Here is a 12,195-nt window from a genome sequence, read left to right as displayed (position 1 = left end):
TTCCATAATTCGCTTGCGCGTAGGGGTCTTTAGCAGTGGGAGGACCCGGAGAAAACCCACGAAGTTGGACAGGCGACCGTACGTGCTAACCACTAAGCCATCCAACCCCCCCCCCCCCCAAAAAAAAAAACCAGACAAAATAGCACAGGCACCTTGAACCAAGTTTCAAGAAGAATGATGTGAGCACATTTTCCATCATATTTATATAATCTAACCAAGTAGTAGCCGAGACAGAGAACTCCCTGATCTAGACAAGTGTTGAATGCAATGCACTAAATTGGTTGACAAATGTGTAAAATTTTCGTAGTTATATACACATTAAACAAAGTTTGTTTGTTAGTTAGTTGTTAATTATTGACAAGCCTAGTAATCCAATGCTACATAGGGGATTTATACCAAACTGGCAGGATAGTGGAGTAAGGGGGAGTCACGATCAGACGGACTCGGCATCTAAATACTATCCCACCAAAAACAGACACCAAACCTACAGAGTGGGATAGTGGAGTAAGGGGGGGGGGGGGTCACGATAAGACGGGCCTGGCACCTAAACACAAACCGCACAAAGATGACATCTACCAAACTAGCAGGATAGTGGAGTAAGGGGGAGTTACGGTCAGACGAACTCGGCACCTAAACACTATTCCGCAAATAAAACTGATACCAAACCCAGAGAGTGGGATAGTGGAGTAAGGGGAGGCCACGATAAGACGGGCCTGGCACCTAAACACTAACCCCAAACGATGACATCTACCAATCCAGAAGCAGACGAGATCATCTACCAAACAATATGTTTTATACTAAATAAAGGGAAGAGCTTCCCACTAAACCAAATCCATGGCCTAAGGCCAAATTGAAAGATTGCAAAATCATATTCTAAAAAAACAAGAATCAGCTTCGGCTCTATGTCTTGTCTGCGATATCACTTATGTGGAAGCAGACGTTAAACACCAAGAACTAACTAACTAACTAGTAATCCAATAAACAATCAGATCCAATCACACAAATTCCCTGTTGTGGCTGTCAGTAAGATCTGAGGAATTTTCATGTAGTAATATAGTACACTTTTCTAGATATCACCTACCTGTTTAATTGTGTTAAAACTGAGTCTATAAATCTATTATGTTTTTTTCTGTACAAGGTAGGATAAACATTTTGACTGCTTTTATATACATCATATTTGAAAAAACTGATAACCGTTGCTAATGTATTGCTGGTATTAGTTTTCAAATTTGTATGGTTTGAACATTATTTCTATAACATAATTACACACAATATATGTATAATGGATTCTGATTTCCGTTATGCTACTGTATTGCTAGTATTAGTTTTCAAATTTGTATGACTTATTGGCCCATATTTTCGAACAGTGTCTAAAATAATCTGTAATTAGGTCTAATCAGTAACTACCCACATAACAATATGATGTTAATTTTACGTTACATTTACGTAAAAATGGTCAGTCAGTTTACCATCATTTTGCTCATCTTTTTAACGATAATTTTACGTCAGGAAATGACGTTAATCTAACGTAAACTTTACGTCATTTTTACGTTATATTTACGTCATTTTCTGACGTAAATCTAACGTAAACTTTACGTCATTTTCTGACGTAAATCTAACGTAAAATTTGCGTAAAGTTTACGTCATTTTCGTTAGATTTACGTCAGAAAATGACGTAAACTTTGCGTTAGATTTACGTCAGAAAATGATGTAAATATAACATAAAAATGACGTAAACTTTACGCTAGATTAACGTCATTTCCTGACGTTAAATTGTCGTTAAAAGGATGAGCAAAATGATGGATATCTAACCGATCATTATACCGTAAATCTAACATTAAATTAACATCATTTACGGATGCAATTCTAAAGTCAAATTTTGATGAGCATTAAAACCTTCAAAATTATTCATTATTTGCGGCAGTAAATGGGAAGTACATTCAACCAATAATCAAATTTTCCTGACCCGTGGGTGAGGCTAAAAGTTGAGTGGTCCAACGTGTGCGCTTTAGATCATAAGGTCTGTCATTGAGTCAAGTGGTTTGTTTCCACACCCAACTTGAACATGGGTTTTCTCTGGGTCCTCCTACTACTAAAGATTTCTGGTGCGGATGAATTATTCAACTTGAATTGAATCACTTAGTCCCAAAGGACAGTTTATGTCTATTGGATGTTTTACCCCATTGCTCTCTATCTACCCATAACCAGTCAGAATTCTAAATGTATTGCACAGAAAAGTTAAAAATCTAGCAGAATTATATGACAAAATATACTACAAGTATGTATACATATACTTTATTTAAAAGACAAAAATATAATGTTATAAAATACAAAATACACATTTAAATATTAACAGTTTTTATCCACAGCTGTTTGAGAAATGAAGACGGGCATATGCCACACAGTGTGCAGAGCTATGGCGTACTCTTATATAAAATTCCAACTGCCAAGGGATCTTTCACACACACACACACTTGAGTTTACACTGTACCTTGGTTTTTTTGTCCCTTCCGTATGACTAGTCAGCCATCCATGTCAGGTCCTCTGTCCGGCATCACTGACACGGGAAAATGTTCAAGAAAAAGGTCTACATTAGCGCTATGAAAGTGTTGATATGCATATAAGAAAGAAAAAACTGGGATATTGACCAAATTGGGCCAAAACCTATAGCCTCTATCTTATTTGCTCAAGGTATTGATGGAATAGAAGTTAACTTTGGAATGAGTGAAATGAAATGGGTTTAATGTCCTATTCCGACAGGGCTAATGACATGGAAATATGCTATACAGTGTCCTATTATGGAATTTTATCCAGACAGCGGCGCTAAAGCCTACTCTTATATCGAATTCAAACTGCCAAGGGATCTTTCACGTGCACACCAATGTGTGCACAGGACCTCGATCATTCGTACCATCCAAACGACTAGACTAGGGAGAATTAACCAAGGAAAGCAAAGTCCTGAAAAGCTGTATATTGATAATGCTTGTCCTCTCACAATCGGAATGATTCACATTTCACACCCAGTGTACGGACAAACAGGGCCAAAATTGATATGTGGGTGTATAAACAAAGATATATACTACACCAATATTACATGTGTTGCAGAATTGGTTTAACACATTTCAAATATAATTGTAACATGGATATTTGCAATGGTTGATCCATGACAAAAGATTTGAAATATTTTGAAGAGACGCAAAAGGTTACGCCATACAGTGTGCTATGAGATAATTTTGCCCGGGCAGCAGCGCTATGGCCTACTCTTGTATCGAATTCCAACTGCCAGGGGATCTTTTATGTGCACGCCAATGTGTACACTGGACCTTGTTTTTTTTTTTGTCCCATCCAAACGACTAGACAGCTGTCTTCGTCAGGCCCTCCGTCCTGCATCACTGACAATGGGAAACCACACCGGAAAATCAGGATGAACTTTCTCGGCCAATGCAGGGATCGAACACCCGACCTCAAGGCTAGCGAGTCAGCGTCTTACCCACTTAGCCACATGATCCCCCCTTGGCCTCTGTACATGTAGAGATGAATTTTGAGCTACCTTTATATATATATTTCTATTTTTAAAACCCGCGACAAGTATATTTATATCAAGGATGTAACCCTCTATCAGTTAACCCGTCACGGATTGGTTGCATTGGTGAACCGGTTCAAAATATTCGTTTCATATCATACCTGACCTTCAAATCCAGGAATTGTAGCCACAACGGGGATCACGTTGGTTGAGTCGGTAAGACACTGGCTATCTAGTCTGGAGGTCGGGTGTTCGATCCCTGCATTGGCCGAGAAAGTTACTCCAGATTTTCGGGCGTGGTTCTCCCTTGTCAGTGATGCAGGACAGAGGGCTAGACAAGACAGCTGTCTAGTCATTAAAATGGGACAAAAAAATGAGGTCCCATGTACACATTGGCGTGCACGTACAAGAGCCCTTGAAGTTAGAATTCGATATAAGAGAAGGCCGTAGTGCCACTGTCCGGGCAAAATTTCCCACATAGCACACTGTATGGCGTATGCCCATCTTCATTAGCCCAGTTCAGAGCAAAACAGTAGGACGTTAAACTTTCATTTCACTAGCCACAGCTCTGTTTTCTTTCAACAAAGGGGGGGGGGGGGGTGGATGGCTGAATGGTTAGCGTGCGCGCGCTGTATCATAAAGTCTGTCATTGAGTCGAATGGCGTGGTTTCGAAACCCCGGTTGTACGTGGCAAGGAGTAGGGTCGCCTGTCCAACCTCGTGGGTTTTCTCCGGGTCCTTCGGTTTCCTCCCACTGCTAAAGACCCCTACGCGCAAGCGAATTATGTAAATAAAAAATTAAACCATATGTTAGTCCCGAAATGACCTAGTTTGTGTCGAGTGGACGGTAAACCCCATTTCTCTCTCTCTTTCTTTCACCAAAGGGGGGGATCAAGTGGCTAAGTGGGTAAGACGCTGGCTCGCTAGCCTGGAGATCGGGTGTTCGATCCCTGTATTGGCCGAGAAAGTTCATCCTGATTTTCCGGCGTGGTTTCCCTTGTCAGTGATGCAGGACGGAGGAACTGACAGACGGACAGCTGTCTAGTCGTTATGGGACGAAAAACCGAGGTCCCGTGTAGACATTGGCATGCACGTAAAAGATCCCTTGGCAGTTGGAATTCGATATAAGAGTAGGCCGTAGCCCCGCTGCCCAGGCAAAATTTCCCTCATAGTACACTGTATGGCATATGCTCGTCTTCATTAGCCCAGATTTAGATAAAGAGCTGACCATTCTTGCTATGATTGTTCAAAAATAAATAATATACATGTAAAATGAAAATTTCATTCAAATTACTTCATTCTGAGCCAAGTTATCACAGTTTCTAGTTTCGACATGATGTGTGCATTGTGGTAATGAGGGCACAGGTATATTCGAGACTTGGCCTCACTTTCCCATTTTTTAATTAAATTTTTAAATTGCAGGCCAGTTAAAATCTTGAGTATCCAATGCCTTCATATTGCATACTTTTACACATTTTGTCAGGCAGTTTCATTTTGATTTTCCCTTAATTCGAATTCAACCTTGATTATGCGATTTTTCGAACAATCAGGAGCCATAATCGAGGAAGTTACGTTCGGATATGCGCGATTATGAAAAGGAACCAAGATCTTAGTGTGTAATGGTTATATATTCCCATTGTTTTTTTTTTATAAATCGAATAAAAATTGTGACCTCTACAGGGACCACAAGCTAAAAACGGATGGACGTCTGGACGGACAGGGGCTACGACAATATACGTCCACATGAAAATGTGGGCGTATAAAAATTGTGACCTCTATAGGGACCACAAGCTAAAAACGGATGGACGTCCAGACGGACAAGGGCTACGACAATATACGTCCACATGAAAATGTGGGCGTATAAAAATTGTGACCTCTATAGGGTCCACAAGCTAAAAACTTGATTTTTCGTACAATCAGGGACCATAATCCAAGAAGTTACGGTCAGATACATGCCAATATCGAAAGCAACCAAGATCTTTTGGAGATAAACCTATATTTCAAGTTTCGTCAAAATCGGATAAGAATTGTGACCTGTAGAGTGTCCACAAACAATTGTGTACAGACATCCGGACGGACCGGGGCTACCACAATATACGTCCACATGAAAATGTGGGCATATAAAAATTTTGACCTCTATAGGGTCCACAAGCTAAAAACATGACTTTCAGTACAATCAGGGGCCATAATCCATGAAGTTACGGTCCCACAAACAATTGTGGACGGACCGATGGACGTTCGGACGGACAGGGGCTACAAAAATATACGTCTACATGAAAATGTTAGCGTATAAAAAACTGTCACCTTCACAATCACAAACTAATTTGGACAAACAAACAGTCAGGGCAACGATATAATACCCCAGTATTGAAATAAGGTATATACTAAATTACACCAATATTACATGTGTGATAGAATTTGTTAAACACATTACAAATATAATTTTAACACAGATTTTTGCTATTATTGATCTATCACAAAAATTTGAAGAATTTGTAAGGGTTTAAAAAGTTTCCCCGTATACTATGGCGGTATATTAGATTCAAAATTCTAACATGCTATCGTCTAATTTCTTACTTCTACTCTTGTAATTTCTAACTTCCATTCATGTAATTTCTAAATTAAGATAATGTATAATTCAACTTCTTTTTTTGTTCAGTGTAAATTTTAATTGTTTCATCTTATTTCTATTATTAAGGCGAAAAATGTCTAGTCACTTTACATGTTAAGCATGAATGGTAAACAAATTTAGAATTTTGATTTCTACCTAGCAACCATCATTATGACGTCGTTTGGTGTCGCCACCGTTCGCTCAATTTGGCGATTGAGCACCTGATCGGGACCATTCTGTTGATACAAATGACTCGCTCTTAGTCCAGTTGAATGGTTTGGTGGAGTGCTAAAATTGAAAACAACTTCGAGAGAGAGAGCGAGAGAGAGAGAGTCTGATGGGGTTAAACGTCCACTCAACACAAACTACATGTAGGTTCGGTATTAACATGGTTCAATTTTATTTCAATAATTCGCTTGCGCGTAGGGGTGTTTAGCAATGGGAGGAAACCGGAGGACCCGGAGAAAACCCACTAGGTTGGAAAGGCGACCCTATTCCTTGTCACGTACAACCTGGGAATCGAAACCACACCAGTTGACTCAATGACATACCTTATGGTACAGCGCGCACGTGCTAACCTTTCGGCCGTCCAACCCCACAAACAACATTGAACGTGATATCTATGTATGGTTTGCAAATACGATTTCAAATACGGTCGGTAAGACGCTGGCTCACTAGCCTAGCGGTAGGGTGTTCGATCCCTGCATTGGTCAAGAAAGTTCATCCAGATTTTCCGGCATGGTTCCTCCTTGTCAGTGATGCAGGATGGAGGGCCTAACAAGTACAGCTGTCTAATCGTTCCGTAGTGCCGCTGTCCGGGCAAAGTTTCCTTCGTAGCACACTGTATGGCGTATTAGCCAAGTTCGGAGTAGAATAGTAGGATGTTAAACCCCATTATATTTCATTTTCTATTTCAAATACAAGCTAAACAGCATTTGTTCATTTTTTTTAAGACAAGTTGAGCCAATTAATATTTATATACTGTTGGTCTACATTAACACAGGGTACAATTTTATAGATAACTCTTACTGAGTTTAATATAAAGCAACGTTTCGACGAGGACACTCTCGTCTTTATCAAGAATGTGTCGTTTATATCAACACAATGGTCCCGACCAGGTGCGCAATCACCAAAAATGAGCACGCAGTGGCGACACCAAATGACTTCATAATGATGGTTGCTAGGCAGAAGTGTAAAAATTAAGAAGACGTTTTTCGTCTAAATAATAGAAATAAGATGGAATAGAATTAAAATTTACACTGAACAAATAAAGAAGTTGGATTATACATTGTCTTAATTTAACAAAATACATGAATAGAAGTTAGAAATTACATGAATAGAAGTTAAAAAAATACATGAACAGAAGTTAGAAGTTAGACGAAAGCTCGTTAGAATTTTGAATCTAATATACTGGCTGCAGTAGATTTTCAACTCACTGATACAACTCAGTTCAAGCCAAAGAGCGGTTATATGATACTGTGACACAGTGACAGGATATCTGCTTGAGGCAAACTATTCATAAACAATTGACTCTTACAAGATCAGACGGAAAATATTTTAAGCCTACTGCTTGTAAAGTAAAGCTTTGGCCTACATTCTGGTGAATTTTGTGCTACCATAGATACATATATGAGTTCGGTACATAATTAAAAAGTCTTTATTTCTTTGCCATCTGGGTGGTTTCATAGACGAGTGTTATTGAGGAATGTTATTGAGTTCAGTCGCTTGGTTTCAATCCCAAGTCGGTATGTGACAAATAGTTGTGTATGATAAGTAGTAATGTCATCTAGCTTCCATATACAAAGCCCTTATCAGCCTTTTTATAACTTCCTCGACATGACTGCCATGAATGGTGCTCAAATATAGGGTCTGTAAAAAAAAAAACAAAAAAAAATTCAATTAAAGCAACTTTTATACTCCAAAATCAAAATGAAATTAGGTTTAAATTATCATTCAATGTGTACAAAATACCTTGGTTTTTTGTCCCATTCGAAAGACTGTACATTGGCCCCAGCCTGCAGAGACTGGCGTTGGCCCTCTCCAGACTCTCTGTCGTGCGCTCAAAAGTCAACTTTAGTTATGCACAGCAGGTAGATTTTTGATGAAAAGCAATAGCAGCCGGGGTCCAAGGGGGAGACGTCAAGTTTGGAATTACGTTCTGGTTGATTACAGTGTTACAGAAGAATTTGCTATATTTCTGCTATTTAGAATCAGAGAAGATTGAGATTAAAGTGTTGCCAATGCTATGAAAGTAAAAATGTCATGTGCCAAAGCCTGCAGCGTTGAGTAGTGAGGACATATTTTTTTTTAGTCCAAAAGGTCTAAGTAATTATTAATTAAGTAAAAATGAAAATGTGTACAGTAATAACCTGATAGTAATTTTTTTTTTTTCACAAAAGCAAACTGTTTCGTAACCTGGCGTCTTACAGAAGTAAGAATTACGGTGAAAAATTAGAAAAATAAGGACAGAAATAATTTTACATCTGTGTGAATAGTATTTATTAGTATTTTTACTACTATTACATTGTATTGTAAGTTCTTTTCATATCGCTGAATTTGTAGTCTCAGTATACGTGTATATCAGCAGTCGGGGATATAAGAAAAAACTTACTTTCAAATAAAACCTCTCAATTTAACTGGTATAATCTATCTTTCTCTGTTTGTGTAATCCAAGTAGCTGTATATTGAACATTTCTCATGCACTCCACGAATAAATTCCAAAACGCCCGCCATCTTTAAAATAACCTTCCCAGAATACCTCGCTTCCGGGTTCAGAGTTGTAAAAAAGTACGTACAAATATAGAAGAATCAAAATGATTTTAATAATGATAGTTTAATCAATGTGGACAATATACTGAAAAAGACAACAAACATAGACCACCTAACATTGAAATCAGTTAATAGAAATTACATTTAATAATCTATCGATGTAGTTATTCATTTGTATTGACTGTAATTTATCTTGACCTTGACCCAAAATGGCGGCATATATCATATACGTAGATAACGGAGTCTATGCGACTATCAACTGTAGGCCTACGCACTTCAATATTTTATATATAGTCTATAACTACGTAATATTTTAGGCTTATGAATAGTAAAATTGAAGAAATTATTATATGATTCAGAGGCCTTTTTTTAAGCATGCACATGATATAATATACATACGTACAGCTTTATTCGGATCACGACGGATGCAGTACTGCACTGGCAGTTGCCCAACTCGTATATTTGGTTGATGTTTTTTTAAATAGATCGACTAGAGCCATTTTATTCAGTTGTATCAAATTAAATAATCCCGATTTTTAAAATAATATTTCCATTGCGAATATAGGTATCTACTTTTAAGATGTCGGAATTTTTTTTATATTTATTTTCCCAGTCTTATATTTATCTAGGTCAAACTACAACATATTTATTCGACCGTTGGACAACTTTCAAACGTGTGATAGAATCTACTATAAGGACTAAATTAAATATATTTTTTGTGGTAACAGAGCTTAGACACATAACAAATTGTACACACATGCAATAAAATAATATCTAAATTTCTACAAATTTTGACCGAATTTAAATTGGTTTGAAAGGCCACTAACTTGTCTGAGTTGGGGTATTAAGATAATTTATATTTACTTATTGTGCAAAAGTTAGTCAATTTAATAAATTCAATTACCACCCATGCAGTTAAACGCTGCCCCAAAATTAACATTCAGGCTGTAAAGGTGTTTTGGGCAATGAAATAAAAAAAAGTATTGTAATATTTTGGAGCAGATTTTATTTTGTTTAACTTCTAATTGGTTAATTCTTGTATGCATGGAAAACAGGCCACATGAAGCCAAGTCTAGAAAATATGCCAGAGTGTCCTAAATCTAATTAGCCATCAAATTTCCAAACATTCAACCAAAATGAGACGGAGGAGTCCACTAGGCCTACTATATTATTATTATGGTTCAATTATAGCACTTCATTACACATGAGTATTTCTAAGCGCATTCACAAAAACACCCATTTCAACACCATTTTTGGGGGGTTGGATGGCCGAATGGTGACGACCTGTCATTTAGTCAACTGGCGTGGTTTCGAATCCCCGGTTATACGTGACAAGGAGTAGGGTCGCCTGTCCAACCTCATGGGTTTTCTCCGGGTCCTCCCACTGCCAAAGACCCCTACGCGCAAGCAAATTATTGAAATAAAATTAAACTATATGTTAGTCCCGAATGACCTAGTTTGTGTCAAGTGGAGGTTAAACCCCATTTCTCTCTCTCTCTCTGTCTCTCTCTCTCTTGTTAAACCCCATTTCTCTCTCTCTCTCTCAACACCATTTTTGAAATAATTTTTTTTTAAGTTTTGGATGGAAGAGGACTCACAAAGAGTTTTTGGAAGACAATTTCACCTTTTAGCTGCTCTGACAGAGAAAGAATATTGACAAGCATATTCAATATGTTTCTTTTCTTACGATGGTTTAACAAAATAAAATTTACAGTTCGCACTACTTTCGAGTAGTTGTTGTAGTCACAGAGACTCGAATAGTAAGGAGAATGTGTTTGTGAACTGCACAGGTTTTTTTGTGGAATTATATTTATGACCCCTTTGCCACAGTGGCTAAGTGAATAAGACACTGGCTGGCTTGCTTGGAGGTCACAGGTTCGCTCACAGTGTTGCCTGAGAAAGCTCATCAGAATTTTCCGACGTGGTTTCCGCTTGTCAGTGGTGCAGGACGGAGGGCTTGACAAGGACAGCTGTCTAGTCGTTTGGATGGGACGAAAAACTGAGGTCTTATGTACACATTGGCATGTACATAAAAGATCCCCTGGCAGTTGGAATTCAATATAAGAGTAGGCCTGAGCACTGCTGTCCAAACAAAACTCCCTTGTAGCACACTGGCGCGAGGTTGGATGGCCAAATGGTTAGCGTGTGCGCGTTGTATCATAAGGTATGATTGAGTCAACTGGCGTGGTTTCGATTTCCTGGTTGTACATGACAAGGAGTAAGGTCGCCTGTCAAACTTCATGGGTTTCTCTGGGTCCTCCAGTTTCCTCCCACTGCTAAAGACCCCTACGGGCACGCGAATTATTGAAATAAAATTAAACTATATATGTTAGTCCAGAAATGACCTAGTTTGTGTCGAGTTGATGATAAATGCCATTTCATTCTCTCTGAGGTCCCATGTACACATTGGCATGCACTTAAAGATCCCCTTGCAGTTGGAATTCAATATAAGAGTAGGCCTTAGCACTCCTGTCCAGACAAAACTCCCTGGTAACGCACTGGCGGAGGGTCGGATGGACAAATGGTTAGGCGGTGGACACACTAGCCGAATGATTCGGTGTCCACTGTCATTCGGCCGAATAATTCGCCCGAATCAATTATATTCGCCTGGTGTGTTCGCTTCGCCGAAGCAAACGGCCGAATATAGAATTCATTAGCCAATCACCACTCATATCGAGAAGTCACATGATAGATTAAAGACACAGACGCCGCCATGTTTAATCATGTGACGTGAAAGGTGATGCAACCGACAGGTTGAATCGGGCGAAGCATTCAGCTAGTGTGTCCACCCATTCAGCCGAACGATTCGGCTAGTGTGTCCATCGATTTAGCGCATGCGTGTTGTATCATAAGGTATGTCATTGAGTCAACTGGCATGGGTTCCATTCCCGGGTTGAATATGACAAGGAGTAGGGACGTCTGTCCAACCCCGTGGATTTTCTCTGGGTGCTCCGGTTTCCTCCCACTGCTAAAGACCCCTACGGTTAGTCCTGAAATAACCTAGTTTGTGTCGAGTGAATGTTAAACCCCATTTCATTCTCACTCTCCCTTTGGATGGTGCCACACTTTTTCATGTATTATCATTATTTGTTTTCCCTCTCAGGTTTGATTTCGATTGCAAAACCACATAAAAAAGGCTATTAATTGGACTACTTTCAAGTTGCTGTCGTCACAGACTCAAATAGTAAGGAGAATGTGTTTGTGAACTGCAAATTTTTTTTTTGTGGCACTACATTTATGACCCCGGAGCCACTGACTGGCTAGTGTTCATCAGGATTTTCCGATGTGGTTTC

The 12,195-nt window shown here is 38.9% G+C and overlaps 1 long non-coding RNA gene across 1 annotated transcript; it reads right to left on the bottom strand.

Annotated features, from left to right (window-relative positions):
• Positions 1-6,159: 6,159 nt before the first annotated feature.
• Positions 6,160-10,325, bottom strand: LOC126830092 (uncharacterized). Its single transcript, XR_007683708.2, has 3 exons — positions 9,306-10,325; positions 8,745-8,987; positions 6,160-8,002 (listed from the first exon to the last, which is right to left on the bottom strand). It is a non-coding gene; the product is annotated as an uncharacterized LOC126830092 (long non-coding RNA).
• Between the last annotated feature and the right edge of the window lie 1,870 nt (positions 10,326-12,195).

This window comes from Patella vulgata, chromosome 2 (genome assembly GCF_932274485.2).
Source record: "Patella vulgata chromosome 2, xgPatVulg1.2, whole genome shotgun sequence".
Taxonomy (NCBI): domain Eukaryota; kingdom Metazoa; phylum Mollusca; class Gastropoda; family Patellidae; genus Patella; species Patella vulgata.
Note: the sequence above shows the minus strand (reverse complement) of the source record. Positions and strands in the feature narration are given on the sequence as shown.